Source organism: Cnephaeus nilssonii (assembly GCF_951640355.1).
Source record: "Cnephaeus nilssonii genome assembly, chromosome: X".
Lineage (NCBI taxonomy): Eukaryota > Metazoa > Chordata > Mammalia > Chiroptera > Vespertilionidae > Cnephaeus > Cnephaeus nilssonii.
Window position 1 is genome coordinate 123,432,748 of NC_137071.1, and position 16,857 is coordinate 123,449,604.

The following is a 16,857-nucleotide window of genomic DNA, read 5'->3' on the forward strand; positions in this document are numbered from 1 at the left end:
GGGCATCAGAGCATACTATGAAAATTCTGTACATTGGGTACTTTTGGGATACTTAACCCAGCTGGGAGGAAGTGGCATTGGCAAAGGGAAGGGAGCATCATGGGGGGGCAGTGGAAATAGAAAGTACATCTAAATCAGCTTGACAGCAGGGCAGAGGAGAGAGGGGTGCTTGCAGGAAATAGGGCATTGTGAGGCACTACAGAGATTAAAGATGTGACTGTCAGAAAATTCTGGGTGATATAACAGCCTGCGGTCTGAAAATCATATTGGAGTTGGGAAAAGGAGTAATATGGAGGCACTAAAGGCAGCATGGACATTAGGGAAAACACACTCTTCACTGCACTATTAAGGATATGTCAAGAGAAAGTGGAGAAAAAGAAATGAGATGGGAAGGAGTTGAGCAGGATCTAGGACATCAAAGGCAGGAAGTTATGTCCGGTTATATGATTAATAATAATGATAATCCTGGAATAATGGGAAGAAATGGCTCCAAAAATGCATACACTCTTGGATGAAGCAGAGATGCAACCGGGGGCATGTCTGAAAGGTGACATGGCATTTCTCTCAGGAAGGGGTACAAATTGTTTGAAAAGTACAGTGCATGTATGTCCACGGGGTGGAACAGAATTAGCATTCTGACTGTCTCTTTCAGCCAGTGTGGTAAATCCAGAGGACCATCTGGCATGGTGGTGGCCCCTGGTATATACTAAGTCATGTGGGATCCGCCTCCTACCCTCCTCCAGCTTTCAGACTTACCTCGTGGTACCAAGGATTCGATGCCCTTCCCATCCATCCTATCACCGGGGCCTTCGGAAGCCTCTACCTCACCCTGCAGCAAAGGTGGAGATGTGGGAGTCGTCCCTCACCTTCTTAACAGATAATGGCAAACAACACACATAAGGAGCTGTGCCCCCCCACCCCCAAAGTGACCACATTTTCCCCCTAAAACTCGGCACTTGATGAACAAAGTCCACTGATAGGGAACACAAGGAAGGGTGCCCCACCTGGCTTTGTGGGGCCCTGAGGCCACAGCTATCACACACAAAAGAGGGGCCAGGGACCCTTCTGCCTTTGCCTCCAGTCAGTCCCACTCTGCTTCCTGCTGTGTGCAAGGTCAAGTCCCAGCGGACAGGTTGGCTAGCAAATGACTTCCTGACAAGGGCTCAGAGACCCATAGAATGAAGCCTGCAGGCTAAGGGGGCTTCAAAGGAAGGCAGGAACTATGACCCCCACCAGCTTCAAATTCATTCAGCAAACAAGGACCTAGAGGGCCCGCTAGGATTCAGGCAGAGTGGCAGAAACTGGGCTGCGAAAAACCAAAAGGCAGGTGGCTGGCCCTGGAGGGGCCATAGTTCTCAACACCACCTCCAGATGTAGACAGGTGTGAATCCGAGGTTCAGATCCCTAAGCGACTTGCCTGTCTAGAGCCGCAAGGGAAACAAGTGACCTATCCCAAACAAGGCCCCCAGTCCATTCCCACAAACCCAGAGAGTTTTCCTGCCGGCCACCTGCGGTCCCTCTCTGCCTGCCACAGCACTCACAAGGGCCTTGTTTACTGAAGACACAGGAGACGTCAGCGCAACAGGCCTCAGTAACCCCGAATGCAGTAACCCCGAATGCAGGCCTCGAGTTCTCTTGGGGACAGAGCTGACTACAAATCCTCCCCTTTCATAGAAAGGGGCTCACAGACGGCAGGCGGGACCAGGCCAGGTACCTCAGTTGGCTAGAGCATCTTCCCCATACACCAAGCTTGCAGGGCACATACAAGAAGCAACCAATGATTGGATAAATAAGTGGACAAAATCAATCTCTCTCTCTCTCTCTCTCTCTCTCTCTCTCTCTCTCTCTCTCTCTCTCTCCCCCTCTCTCTCTCTCATCAATAAATAACAATAAAAATGTCACACAGCTCCAGGTCAGTCAGTAAGTGGGAGAGATGCAGAGCAAAGATGTACTGAGGATCTTCTCTGTACCAGGGGCTGGCCATATATTATCTCTGCCAGGTCAGTAAAAAGATACACGCACCCCAATTATAGGACACACCAGCTAGCTCAGGGGAAGAAATACTGCACGTTCATTCCAATAATACGGGTAGGATGGGAGGGAGAGCAGAAGGTCACCCTGGACATTCTGCTCTGACCCCCTTTGCCAGTTGGCTGATTACACACACACACACACACACACACACACACACACACACACACACACACACACACGGGAGAAGATAGCTACATGCAGCTTTGTGGAAAGGGGAGGGGAGGGGAGGGTCTGCAGTCCGGCCTTCAGGAGCTCAAAGTCCGATAACATTTGGTGGCTACTCTTCTGTGATGTTACCAACAGCTCAGCCCGTTCCTGGGACCGGAGAATGGTCAGCGTTCCTGAGAAACACTCCCTGAGGGGGTCAGGGTCCGGGCACAGCCACCAAATCAGAGCATGTCCTGTCTTGCTCTGTTCTCAAACTGTATTTCTTTTCTGAGAAATGGATCCATGGAGGCGTCTTATCTCTTGACAGCCTTGTTCCATCCCCCAGGCTCCCAGGGTCTATAAGAAAACTTATCTAGAGTTGGCAAGGTGAATTAGACAACTGTGGCTCCACTCTTCTTCCCTGCCCTTCCCCACTCCCAGATCCTGTCTGAGTCCATGTTTCCTTTGGCTCTGGTGGGCAATAGCCATCCAAAGATCTCAATGGTTATTGGCAAGCGTGGGTCAAGAAGCTTCACTGGGTCAGAGAACCAGTAAAGGGGAGAGAGGGTGGGAGCATGCGACCCCCTGCACTGAAAAACCAGGACTGCTGGACTCCTGAGGGCCCCAGGCAGGAGGCTCCACAGGGAAGTGCAGAGGGTGGAGTGGCCTGGCCTACCCAGCCAGGAAGCAATGACCGCCCCAGGCCCATCACCTCCCCCCTTGGCCTGGAGCTGTAGTGTGTCCTCACCCCTCCCCACCCCACCCCCTGCAAACAGTTAACCTTCAACTGATGAGCTCACCAGTACACAAGGGCTGGATTTCCGGGGGCCATGAAATGGACAGCAGGGCGGAGGGAGGGGCAGGAAAGGGGGCTCCTGGAAGGAGGTGAGGAAAACAGAATCTTCTTGGTTTCTTTCCCACAGATTCCCACATTCTTACAGAGTCTGTGAGCATCCAGATGGGAACCAGGCTGGGAGCCTCTGCTGTGTCAACCAACAGCCTAAGCTGCCCCCACCACCCAGCAGAGTTTCCAGAGTGAGTTAGAAAGATGCACTTTTAGTGCCAGCATACCTCTAAAGTGCATTGAGATTCTGGGTCCTAGACCCCCCAGTTGTTTAGGAAGCTCAGGTACAGAGAGCCCCAAGCCCCAGTGCACAGCAAGACTGGCAGCTGCCATTCCCTGCCCGCTGCCTACGTTGTGCCAGACACTTTGATGGCCGCTGTCATGCAGTGTCTCTACCTCTTGCAGCAGTCAACAAGGTGGGCGCCCCAGGCCATGGTTACAGAGGGAGAAACTCGGGTCAGATATCAGAAGCAGGGTGCTAGGTTCCCCTGGTCGGTCACTGACAGCCTTGGACATGGATTCAGGGCCAGCCAAGTCTAAAGCCCCAACAGTTTCACTAAAACAATCACAGGGACACCTGGCGCTCCACCCAACCCTGGGAGTCTTCTGTCTTCACAGGCCAGCACAGCCCCGGTGAAGTGAGGAAGAGCACGCTGGGGTGGGGAGAGGGGGCTGGGACAATAAAGCCAATGAGCCATTTGGGGATTAGAGTGAAGGTCCCTTCCTGCTGATTGGGTGCGGGCCCAGCCACCACATGTCCTTGAGGGGTTGCCACGTGTGGAAGGAGCATTTCTTTCCCAGACAAGTATGTCTTTCCCATCCCAGCACATGGCTCAGCAACGTTGCCACCCAGACACTCCATTGGTCTTCAGATTCGAGGTCCTGGCTGTCACACAGTGGGCCCACCAAACAGCAGACTTTCTGGGCCTGCAACATTGTTTGCTGATCCCCTTTTCAATCCAGAAGGTACAAGGGCCGCAGAACTCTCTTACCTTGTGCAGAGTGGGGGCCTGGGGTAAGGCTCAGGCAGCCAGCTGTGGGTATCAGAAAGGCAGGCTGAGGGGTGTGCTCCTTGGGCCCAGCGCTGTGGCCGTGGCCTCAGCAGTCAGGGGCAGAGGACAGCCCACAGCCCTGGAGGAAGGCAGATGTGGATGCCGCCTGGCTCCCGTGCCCCCCTGGGAGGTGGGTAATGGCCAGGCTCCCACTGTCTCCTTCCTTTGCAGGAGCACACAACCCCCGCTTTCTGAAGGCAATGGTTTTGACGTAGTGGTGCTGTTGGAGATCAGTGGTTGCTATGAAGATGTAATGAGATATGAAGCAGGTCACTGCAGGGCTTGCAATGCGGGGAACAGTGAAACACCAAAGAGCATAAAGAAGAATGACTCTGGAGCAGTCCGGGTCTGGGAGAACAGGCTTTGGGGGGAACGTGGGCTCTGGGCTGGTACGGCTCACCACCCAGCAGGCACAGAGCTCACACAGGGTAGATGAAAGCAGAAGGTAGAGCCCATAAATAGCTGGTGAGAATCAGGCCCCGTTCTTGACAGGTCGGTTTTTGCCGCAGTTTGTGACTAATGACACCCTAGCAAATGTTGTCTCAAAATAAGCAGTCCACGAGAAGTGCCCGAAATCCCTCCTGCAACTCCGACCAAAGAGACTCTTGATCTATTCTCAGCCTACAAAGTCTCAAAAGTAACTGGGCCCACGGTATTTTGGACGCTGAGATTATCTGAGAATTCATTCATTCACTCACTCATTCAACACGTTTTCAAGGGTCTATTTGTGCCGGTCACAGTTCCCGTTGCCTGGGAAACATACATGACACATCACAGGCTCTCTTGCTGGGAAACAGGAAATTGAAGGTAAACCTTTTCAATAACAAATTATCCAGTGCCTCAGAAGGACATTAGTCCTCTTAGGGGGCCCACTATGCCCACAGAGAACAGACAAAGGTGCATTGGAAACGTGAGGAAAGAAAGGGAGTATTACATTTCAAGCCAACGGGTAGTCAGAGCTGTCCTCATTGGAGGGGTGACATCAGCTAAGAAAGGGAAGGTGAGGGGATTCGCTCTACTGATAAAGGAAATGTTGTTCATGCAGCAAAACCTGTGTGTGCAAAGGCTCCAAGCCCAGGAGCAGGTAGCAGGTTTGAGGAACGGTGGAGAGGCCAGTGTGACTGGCATGGAATGAGCAAAAAGGCCAAGAGTTTGAGAGACAGTCCAAGGCATTAAGAGAACCCCACATTGTGTAGGGCCTAGTTGGTCATTTTAAGAAACTGGGCTCCTGATGGCAATGAAATGTGGGGGCAGGAGGAGGGAGACCAGGTAGGAAGCTACAGCTGTAAGTCCGGCTAGAGTTGGTGGTGATCTTGACCATCCTGGTAGCAGCAGATATGGTGAGAGCTGCTCAGTGTCTGGGCATATTTTGAGGTTGACCTAACAGAATTCCTGCTGGTTTCCATGGGGAATGTCAGAGAGGAGTCAAGGATGACGCCAAGTGTTTCTCCTCACAAGGAGTAGAAGGGAATGACGGTCAAATTATATGGGCTTTATAGTTGGGAGAGGGGATCAAGAATGCCGTCTGTATACGTGCAATTAAGTAAATGTCCCTTTGACACTCATGGGGGTGGGGTAGGCAGTGGTGTAAATTCAGTTGTATGGAAGTCAGGAATGTGGCTGAGAGGTTTGCCTAAGAAGCCGTGACATGATAAGCAATCAGGTAGGGGGTGAGTGCATACAGAGAGGCACAGAGGAGCAGAGGATCACGGACAGTCGCCTGCAGCATGCAGGTCAGGGAGAACAGGAGGTACCGGCCTAGGACAGGGAGTGTTGTCACCAGAGCTAGAGGCGAAGAGTGTAGTGACTGCGAGGCCTGGGAAGCAAAGTGTATCCAGGGAGAGCCAGTGGGCAACGATGCACAGCGGGCTGATGCCAGGTGAAATGCGAGTGAGGGTGAGACGTGACCATTGCATGTGGTGACGTAGAGGGTCCTGGAGACCTCGATGAGAGCAGCATTCAGTGAAGGGAGGGGTCCAGCGGAGAGCAGTGAAGTCCACAGCACAGGGCGGCAGAGAAGTCCTGGCACAGCCACCATGAGTGGGCAGGAGGGCATTGGACCTTGCGTGAAGAGGGGGCCACAGCATGCACAAGGAGTTGCAAGTCATGCGGGTACTGGATGACAGAGAGCTCAGCTAGCCTTTCTGGGCCCTCTGACCTCCTCTACCTGAGGTCAGGCACCTGCCGATTTGATGTGCCTCCCTGTCTGTTGAGCATCAGTTGTCCTTCCTGACATTTAATACTCCAAACTATATCCTGATCCCCATTACACAAGCTAGAGATGTGATGCACAAGGGGGCAGGTGGACTGGCAAGGGCACTTAGCCATTGATCGGAGGACTAAATACTGAGCCAAAACAGGCTCATTATCAAGACCGACTTATAGGCTGGGACCTGCTGGCAACTCAAAGTGTGCCACTGTGCTTGCTGCCCGTCACCCCTGGTAACAAGGCTCCCCAGTAAACCACAGCTGCTTCGAATGATCTCGCCACAGCCAGGCGAGGTGTCTGAGCACGTGCCTCAGGCTCTGAGTGACATGCTCCCGCAGAGTTGGAGCTCAACCCCAAGTCTGAGACCACGGGTGGCAGAGCCCCTGTGATGGTGACTTCCTTGAAAGAGAACTCTGCTCTGAAGGAAGCCAACTCCACGTGGAACTGACATCCCAGAACCACACACTGTCCTGTCCTTGACTTTAGCAACTCTGCAACAGCAAGGCCCGTGTCCTGAACAGGATTTCCCTGGGATCATTAAAAACTCTGATCAAACTGAAAGCCACTGTGCCATTTGGGACACTATCCTTTAGACTGCTGGACACACACACACACACACACACACACACACACACACACCCCTTTGTCACCTTTGGGGGCTCTCTACCATTGGCTTCATTCTGGTGTCTCCCACTGCATACCCAGCCAGTCTGGCAAACAGGCCATCTGCTCTCACCCCAGGATGAGCTTCCTGATGAGGGGGAGGCCCTTCTGCAGGGAAAGCCTGAGGCCAGAGAAGATGGTGAGGCTTTCAGGAGAGTGGGCCTCAGGTCACAGGGCCCAGACCTATCCTGGGGGAAGGGAAATCACGCGGCTGATCTGAGCCAGTGAGAATGACTTCAGACTCCATGACAAGAAAGGAACAAGAGGAAGAGATGGCACTGGCGCCCTCAGAGACCCGGATTTGGAGGGCGGCTTAGTTCTAAGATGAGCTCCTGCAAGGCACACACCTCCTCCTACCCACGCCTACGGCCCTGTCCCTGAAACATGGATCAAGGCCTTCAGGTGCCCACTGCCCTGCGAGTGGACATTCAGAGTCACCTTTCTGTGGTTTCCACGCAGACAGAGCCTCAGTTAACAGGCTGGAAGCTGCGTCCCGCTTTTCAGAGAGCACTCCTCTGAGAGGCTCCCCAGCGGGCGCGCTCAGCTTGAGGCATCGCTGCCTCATAAGGTGTGCAAGGTGCAGAGCAGCCTCCAGGGCAGTGTCAGAGGCCCCTTTGAAGTCCTGGCAAGAGAAACTCGTTCCGGGTCCAGGAGAACACAGTTGAGGGAAACTAGGCAAGTTGAGTGGAGACCAGCTTCTCCCCAACACAAGGTGTTTACACAACAGCTCAGGGACCCATCAAAGTTGTCTAACTCGTGTCAGCCTCTGGGAACACTATCACACACACGAATGATGCCTCGTGCTCATAGACACACTGCCAAAGCAGCCAGCTGACCTTCCCAAGGCCCTGCGGCTGCTGCTTCTCAAACTATCTGGTGAAAACCCAGGGTTTGTTCTTTACCAAGTCAGTCACTCTGCATCAACGCATTTGTACAACGTAGGGAAAGTGAACTCACACAAGAAGAGAAATGAGAAAGGACGGCCCTGATGTTTTGACCATCATTGAAATTCTCGCCGCATGCTTTGCAATTTTCTGAGCGTGTAATCTCCAGCTCTCCTTCCCATATATCAGATCGGCTCTTCAATGCAAGTTTGACCCTGAGGGTGAGGTTAAGTGAAAGGTGGCACCAGAGCGCAGCCTGTGTGTGCGTGGCGAGGGGCCCCTTTCCCCAGAACCCATCTCCTTATCTGCTCTTTGGAAGGGTTGCCTCCCACAGTGCTTCCAGGTACCTGGGCCACAGCACATCTTCCTGGCCACTGCCCAGTCCTACCCTTCTCTGGGGCACCCCTCTCAGCCCAGTCCAGAGGCAGCTACAGAAGCCAGGGTACCATGGGCCACTCTCGCACCCTCATGCTGCCCCCTGACAAGATTGCTCTGTGCTCCCAGCCCTGGAAGGCGATCTGATCATCTGATTTTCATATGCTCCTCTGACCTGTTGACCTCTGTGATGCGCCCTCCTGTTTCAACATCCCCAGCGCTCATTCTCCGCTTGTTGAGGGAGGAGTTCTGATAGGCATATCCTGGGCCCCCACAATGATACATAAGCCTCCCTTTCCCCGAGCGGGTGACATCCCCACTGTGCTTCTGAGGTCCTACAGATGGGCATCAACCGCTCTCTACAGGTGCACACCTGATCCCCATCCCACAGACAGCCATCCCACACAGCTTCAGACTCTCCTGGATGCTACCTTACCCATCTTCACTTCTGAGTGTGTCCTCACAGGCAGGCAGATGTACCCCCAGATGGACACACACAAACATGGGCCCACTCACCATATGGACACCACAGAAACACCCAACATACACTTCCACACCCACAAACATACCTAATAATGCATAGTCACAAGGCCACACCCAAGTTCACAAATATATACATGTGTGCACACAGGATGGAGAAAATCTCAGGGGGTAAGATGTCCAGAAATGTCCTTAAATGCACACACACATGAAAACTATCACACATTACAAAAACATATTTACTCTCTAAGAAAACCACACATGCATATATGCATGCACACACATGCATACTAGGGGAGAAACATGTTGTGTCTACCCACACTATCCAAGGTCTGAGATAAAAAGGATAAGGATGCATTTGTAAGTCTCTGGTTCTTCCTTCTTTCCAGGCCTAAAGTACAGAGTTCAATTTCTCTCTCTCTCTCATCTTTCCTTCTTACACATACACACAGAAACCAAACACACACAAGCAAGAAATACACACAATCTCTCTCACAACCACAAACACACAAATGTATACCCTTGCACAAACACATACATTTACTCCCTCTCTTTCTGTTACACTCAGACGGACACACACACGCTAATACACACGCTAACACACACAGCTCCCAGACACATGGCAAGGTGAGAAAGTGGAGGCGGGGCAACATGGCTGCAGGTCCTGGGCAGCAGTTCATGGGAGTAGGTGGCCCTGCAGCGAACCTGGAGCCCTGGGCCACAGAGGATCCCCATTCCTGGCACCCAGCCTGGGTGGCTCCAAAGCCAAAGGCAAGGCAGCCTGCTTCTCAGCTTCCTCTGTGCAAGATTCCCTGCTCCCTCTTCCTGCTCCGAAGCCTCCCTCCCTCCCTCCCTCCCTCGCATGACCCTCCTGGAATGCAGCTATGAAGAGAAAGCAGATATACCTGCTGTTCTGGTCAAACAGTGAGTCGTCTCAGGAACCGTGAGTCAGAAAGAAGCCCCAGTGGTGATGTGCAGGGGGGAAGAAGGAGGAAAAGCTATCTGCAGGCCAGCGCCTGAATGGGAGCTCCCCAGGCAGAGCAGCAGACAGCAATCTGGGAGGAAAGTGACCAGAGAGGAGGGAAGACCATGGAATCCTGCCCTGTGACCCGGAGCTGACAACACAGCCACGATGTCCCTCAAACTCCCAAGGGGTCTCCTGGCACGCCTCGCCCCTTTCGTCTCTGTGTAATCAGGCAGATTCCCTGAGAAAGCCTCATCCCTGGCATGTTGACCTTTGACATTAGGCTTGGGGCCTGCAGCTAATAAGTGCATCAGCTGCAAACTCCTGCAGAAAGTCAACAGCCCAGGGCCTGGTCAACAGCTCATGCAGAGGAGCAATGGCCCCCTCTTCTCCTCACCATGTGGCTGATGCCCCCAAAGACCTCTGCCCCTTCCAGGGAGATGCCCACAGGGCAGGGTGCAGAGCTATGAGGGCTGGGATTGGGGCCGCCCAGGGCACAACCTGAGGCCCAAGAACCAGGACAACCTTGACGCCCACTTTTCCCAGCCAGGCTTCTGACCAGACCCCGTGTGCCTCTCCAGTCCGGGCGAGAATTACTAGTATGTGGATCAGTGATGAGATTATGTGAGGATAAAACCAGCAATGGATGTTGAAAAAGATGCCTCTGAATTATCTGTATTAATGAAATAGTCAGAACTGGGCACGGCAGGAAAGTGGAAGGAGCTGTACCTAGAACAGGGACCACTTAGAGGGCTATGGTAGCATTCTCCTCAACATAACCCACAGTTTATGCACATCAGTGACTCTGTGCCCATGTGCACACGGACAACAGCTCCAGGAGTGCAGTCGGGAAAGGAATGGGGGAACTAGGGGAGATGGGGAAGCAATGGGGAACTAGGGGAGATGGGAAAGCAATGGGGGAACTAGGGGAGATGGGAAGGAATGGGGGAAGTAGGGGATATGGGAAAGCAATGGGGGAACTAGGGGTAATGGGAAAGCAATGGGCGGAGTTGGGGAGATAAGAAAGGAATGGGGGAAGTAGGGGAGACGGGGAAGCAATGGGGGAACTAGGGGAGATGAGAAAGGAATGGGGGAACTAGGGGAGATGGGAAGGAATGGGAGAAGTAGGGGAGATGGGAAGGAATGGGGGAACTAGGGGAGATGGGAAGGAATGGGGGAATTAGGGGAGATGGGAAAGGAATGGGGGAACTAGGGGAGATGGGAAAGGAATGGGAGAACTAGGGGAGATGGGAAGGAATGGGGGAACTAGGGGAGATGGGAAAGGAATGGGGGAACTAGGGGAGATGGGAAAGGAATGGTGGAACTAGGGGAGATGGGAAGGAAGGGGGGAACTAGGGGAGATGGGAAGGAATGGGGGAACTAGGGGAGATGGGAAGGAATGGGGGAACTAGAGGAGATGGGAAAGGAATGGGGGAACTAGGGGAGATGGGAAGGAATGGGAGAAGTAGGGGAGATGGGAAAGGAATGGTGGAACTAGGGGAGATGGGAAAGGAATGGGGGAACTAGGGGAGATGAGAAAGGAATGGGGGAAGTAGGGGAGATGGGAAGGAATGGGGGAAGTAGGGGAGATGGGAAGGAATGGGGGAAGTAGGGGAGATGGGAAGGAATGGGGGAAGTAGGGGAGATGGGAAAGCAATGGGGGAACTAGGGGAGATGGGAAGGAATAGGGGAAGTAGGGGAGATGGGAAGGAATGGGGGAAGTAGGGGAGATGGGAAAGCAATGGGGGAAGTAGGGGAGATGGAAAAGGAATGGGGGAAGTAGGGGAGATGGGAAGGAATGGGGGAAGTAGGGGAGATGGGAAAGCAATGGGGGAAGTAGGGGAGATGGGAAAGCAATGGGGGGCTTAGGGGAGATGGGAAGGAATGGGGGACCTAGGGGAGATGGGAAAGCAATGGGGGAAGTAGGGGAGTTGGGAAAGCAATGGGGGAACTAGGGGAGATGGGAAGGAATGGGGGACCTAGGGGAGGCAGAAAAGCAATGAGAGAACCAGTGGAGATGGGATAGCAATGAGAGAACTAGTGGAGATGGGAAAGCAATGGGGGAAGTAGGGGAGATGGGAAAGCAATGGGGGGACTAGTGGAGATGAGTATGCAATGGGGGGACAAGTGGAGGCAGGAAAACAATGAGACAACCAGTGGAGATGGGATAGCAATGAGAGAAATAGTGGAGATGGGAAAGCCATGAGGGAGGTAGGGGAGATGGGAAAGCAATGGGCGAAGTAGGGGAGATGGGAAACAATGGGGGGACCAGTGGGATGCACCATATTTATCACACCAAGAACCCAGACTGAGTAGCCTTCCCCTTCCACTGCACCCTGCTGTGTCCCACTTTGTTGGAGGGAGGAATCATCAGCCAAAGTCTTGTTCCTGCCTTTGGACACCAACGGTGGAGCAATCTTAGGGCTGTCGCGGCTCTCTCCTAAGGCAGAGAAGTGAAGGTTGGACTGGCTCCTGTGAGTTCCTTGTCCATATCTACCCCCCACACCAGTCCTGACCCTGGGCTGGCAGAATACAGAAGGGGCTCATCACTTAAGAAGGAAGGACATGGGTAGGAAAGGACTACCATTTGTTGTTGTTCATCTTCCACTGAGGATATTTTTTCCATTGACTTTTAGCTAGTGGAAAGGAAGGAGGGACGGAGCGAGGAGGAGGGAGGGAGAAGGAGGGTGGGCGGGAGAGGGAGGTAGAGGAAGCCACATGGATTGGTTGCTTCCAGCTTGGTTCCCAACTGTGGCTTGGGTTAGGACGTGAAACCCAGGTATGTGCCCTTGGTGGAAAATCAAACCAGCTAAACTTCTGTGCACGGGTCAACGCTCTAACTACGGAGGAGCACCAGCCGGGGTGGGAAAGTCTATCATTCCCTGTCCCATGCATTCAAGAGTGTGGACCTTTTTGCCAGTGAGATCTCTGCATAGCAAGAGTAAGCCTTCAGTGGGTCAGAAGTGGTGGTGCTTGGGGATGGAGGACTTGGCCATTTATCCCCAGACCAGGAGAGTCAGCCAGCAGGCCATTAGGTGTGGTACTAACTTCCTGACTGTGGGTGGGAGCCCCCAGAACTGAGGGAACATCAAGAATTGAACTCAGGCAATTGCCTCTCATTCTCTGACAAACAATCTCTCTTTCAGTGACCACACACACACACGCACACACACACACACACACACACACAGCCTGCCCTCAACACCCTGGTGTATGATCATGCACTTTCTCAATTCTCATGGGTGGGGGCTGCAGGTACTACGTACACCCTTTGGGAAAGGTTGGGATTTGGCCTCAGAACGCTTGACTGCCTCACTTTTGCTGGGCTGTGTGACAGTGGACCAAGACTTTCCCTTTTTGAGTCTCAGCATGCACAACTGAACTGTGCTAATACCTACCCAAGGAGATGGCTGGAAAGGTGAAATGAGGTGCAGTGTATGCGACTGCTGTGTAGAGTGCATGGGGGTAGGCACATATTCCGAGTCTGATCATTGCTGAAGGTAGTAATAGACAGGAAAGAGGACTGTGACCCTGGTCCACATTCCCACCCAGGTGGGAAGAAGGCCTGCCTGTCCGGTCTGATTCCCTTGCAAATCACAGCTGAACCAGTGCCCTGAGGGTGAGTCCCTGGGGTCAATGCTCTCACCATCATTTCGCTAGACTGCAAGCTCCATGCAGTCAGGCCTTTCTGGGTTTCTTTGCTTTATCTACTGATATAACCTAGGTGCCTAGAAGGGTACCTTGGGAAAATTCAACAGTCAAAAAATCTTGGTGTGTGAGTCAATGGATCCTTTTGAGCATCTAGTGCAAAAGATGTCAATGGTAGTGGTAATAAACACTTTCAAGTTACTGAGGTATCCCCACAAAGAAATCAGGCGGCAGCAGAATAATACCTCACTCACCTCCAAATGAAAGATATGGAATTATTTTAAACTTTAACGACCACTGAAGCTGAGCAGGCACGTGCCAGGAATCATTAAGCTAAGAGTCAATTGTGCAATAGCAAAAGCAGGGAAGTTGCTAGGATACTCTGAAGGTGGTACAGAATTATCCACTTGATCCGGGAGCAGATTCCTCAATGAGCAAGGAATGCACTTCACAGCTACAGCTTGTATTGATTGAGCACCAGTGGTGTTCTGGGTGTGTATTTATAGAATTTATATTGGAAAATGTTACCCTCACCTCCGCCCTATGGGATACGGTTTATAATCTTTACTGATGGCATGTCTGGAATTCACAGAGGTTAGATAGCTTAAACAGGGCCACCCAAGGTTTCATTAAATGGCAGAATGAAGATGTAACACCAGCTCTCTCCAAGACCAAAACCTGGACTTTGCTCTTAAATCTCAAAAGGCACCAACCACCCTTCACTGTCTGAGAGCTGGTTAAAAGGGCTACTACGGGATAGGCCCGTGTTCAGGTGCAGTGTGGATTCACCAGAGGGATTAAGACACAATACATTGATAGGGAGGCCCTTACACAGACTATCTATGGGCAGAATCTCACACTTTACTACAGTGTGCTCTCTTGTGCAAGGACAAGACAACGTCTTCGTTTTCAAGACGAATCCTACTTGGCTCGGACACACTGCAGTGGGTGCCAGAGGTGGGCAGGGGATCACCACTTACCTTTCACGATTAAAGATTCCTCAGGCTCTTTCAGTTTGGCTGCTTCATTTTAGGCAATTATGGTGTCAATGCAGAGCTCTCCTCCTCCTCCCTTTGCTTTATAAGATGACGCCTGGGGATTGACGGGAGGGTGTGGCTTGCCTGATGTAAAGGAGGCAGCACAAAGATGCCCTGAGTCTTCGGTTCTGTTTCTGGAGGCTGCCTCTATGGCTCTGCAGTTTGAATGCTGCCTTCTTACTGGACTGTTCTCTTGCTACACTCATGGGACCCCTCAGACTTGATTGCCACGGGGGTGCCCAGGGTATCATTCCGTACAGCAAGGGCCTCTGGCCGATTTTCCTTACATATTGCCCTGTGTGGAGGAGCGTGCCCCCAAGATTCATGTCTATCCAGAACCTAGACCAGTGATGGCGAACCTATGACACGCGAGTCAGCACTGACACGCGTAGCCATTTCTGATGACACGTGGCTGCATGCCGAGGATGAAACATTTGCTGCTCCTAAGAATGAAACATTTGTGACTAGAGTCTTGGAGTTAGTTTTTTCCTCAAAGTGACACACTACCCGAGTTATGCTCAGTTTTTTTGCGAAGTTTGACACACCAAGCTCAAAAGGTTGCCCATCACTGACCTATACTATGGCTTTATTTGGACATAAAGCCCATGCTTATGTAATTATTTTAATGAGGCCAGGTTGGATTAGGGCAGGACCTTAATTCAACACAACCAATACATCTGTTTTCTTCCTATAAAATGAACACACAGAGACACAGACTCACGCAGAGGAGCACGCCATAAAAAGGGGAAGGCAGAGATTAGAGGGACGCGTGAACAAGCCTGGGGACTCCAAGGATGGGGGCAGCCGTCAGAGCCTGGGAAGGGCAAGGAAGGATCCTCTCCCAAAGGCGTCAGAAGGAGGGTGGCTCTGCCCACACCTTGCTTCAAAATTCCAGCCTCCAGACTGTGAGAGAATATGTTCCTGTTGTTCAAAACCCCCCATTTATGGTCACTTGTTACAGCAGCTCCGAGAGCCCAATACCTACCCTTTTAATCAAAGATTTTGAGCACATGCCTCCACTGTATGGATATGTAAGAACTTACAATTTATACAATGGTGAGTGTCACTATGTTAGGATGCCATGCTCTTCATCAAACATACACTAAAATTAGAAGTTGAAAAGGAGGTAATAAACATAAAAATCCCTAGAATCTCTAATATTGAGGTCTTCCTACATCTCCATAGCTCTTCTTACCCACCTCCTATGTGTGCACACCCCCCTTTGTAAACCAGTGTGCCCCAAGATCCCTTCCTCCCGGCTAGAGTGACTCTGGTGTGTTCAACAGCAAACATCCAGTTGCCTTCCAACACTTCCATGAGGCTGGTGACATATTCTCGACCTCCTGGAAAGGAAGTGGCAGCTGTGGGAAGGCTCACGGGCTCAGGCTCTGATCTCTCCACATCCCCTCTGAGTAAAGTGTGTCCACAGGCTGCAAGACAGCTTTGGTCTCCCGGTAGTCATGTTGGGAAGGCTACTACGGGATAGGCTCGTGTTCAGGTGCAGTGTGAATTCACCAGAGGGATTTGTGGTGGGCAGGTGCCGGTTCTTGTCCAGCTTTCCCATCTTCTAAATATGACCACTTACAGGAATTGTCAGAACATGATGTCAGGACACACTTATGTTAAATCATTTTCTCTTCTCTCTCCACCTCTTTCTCCCTGCCCCTTCCCACACTTCTTCTGAGAAAAATAAGGTTATTTTACTTCTTCTAAGTGTCAATGACCTATTGCTCTTGTAACATGGCATCCTTCTTCCCGAGGCTACATGCACATGTTCCCTCACCCCAGAAGTTTTAACACTGTTGGAAGGCAAAATATTTCTTGAAATTTTAATGACAAATACTTTCATATGTTATTGCAAACTAGTACCCAGTTATTCAACACTGTTTCGGAAATCACACAATCCCGGAGGAAGCAGATGGAGAGACCATCTCTTAGCTTGAAAGGGTCAGGATGGGACTGGTCCAGTCTTGAATATAATACAAGAGGAGAGGGCAGGGAGCCACAGTGGGGAACATGATAGCTGATACACTAGTCTCCAACTTCTACACTTACCTTCTGGAGAACCTAGTAACCTCCTCATGCAGTGGGTCCAAGGGGCCTTCATTTCCTGGGAATACACAGGGACATGTTAGAGATTCTTCCCTCTTGGGTAAAGAAGAGCAACATATCCAGGGGATCCTGCCATGATTTCCCACACTTCTTCTGGCCCACTGCTGGTAAGGAAGGGAGGTCACTGGCTGAGACAGTTCCCAAGACTGGTGTGTACCTTGGCCAGTCAAAAATTGATGGGGAGAGTTGAGCCCGAATTCCTATGAATGGAATGTGGAATATATGCCCATTCCTCAGTGAGGGTCCTTGTTTCTACTTACTTTTCTATTACCCATTGTAAGAGTTATACCCATGAAGCACTTAAAGCAAAATTTTAAAACAAAAAGAAGAAGGAAGATCTGACCCCAATGCTGTCCAGACCCAACCCTCTGGCCCTAGGACCAGGACAACCATGACTGTCATTATGCC

At 51.6% G+C, this 16,857-nt stretch overlaps 1 protein-coding gene across 1 annotated transcript in view; it reads right to left on the minus strand.

The window, feature by feature from the left end:
* Positions 1–816, minus strand: part of RRAGB (Ras related GTP binding B) — a 47,652-nt gene extending 46,836 nt beyond the window's left edge. The window contains exon 1 of the mRNA XM_079765515.1: positions 757–816. The gene's annotated coding sequence lies outside the window, so the exon portion shown is untranslated. The remainder of the gene's footprint in view (positions 1–756) is intronic.
* Between the last annotated feature and the right edge of the window lie 16,041 nt (positions 817–16,857).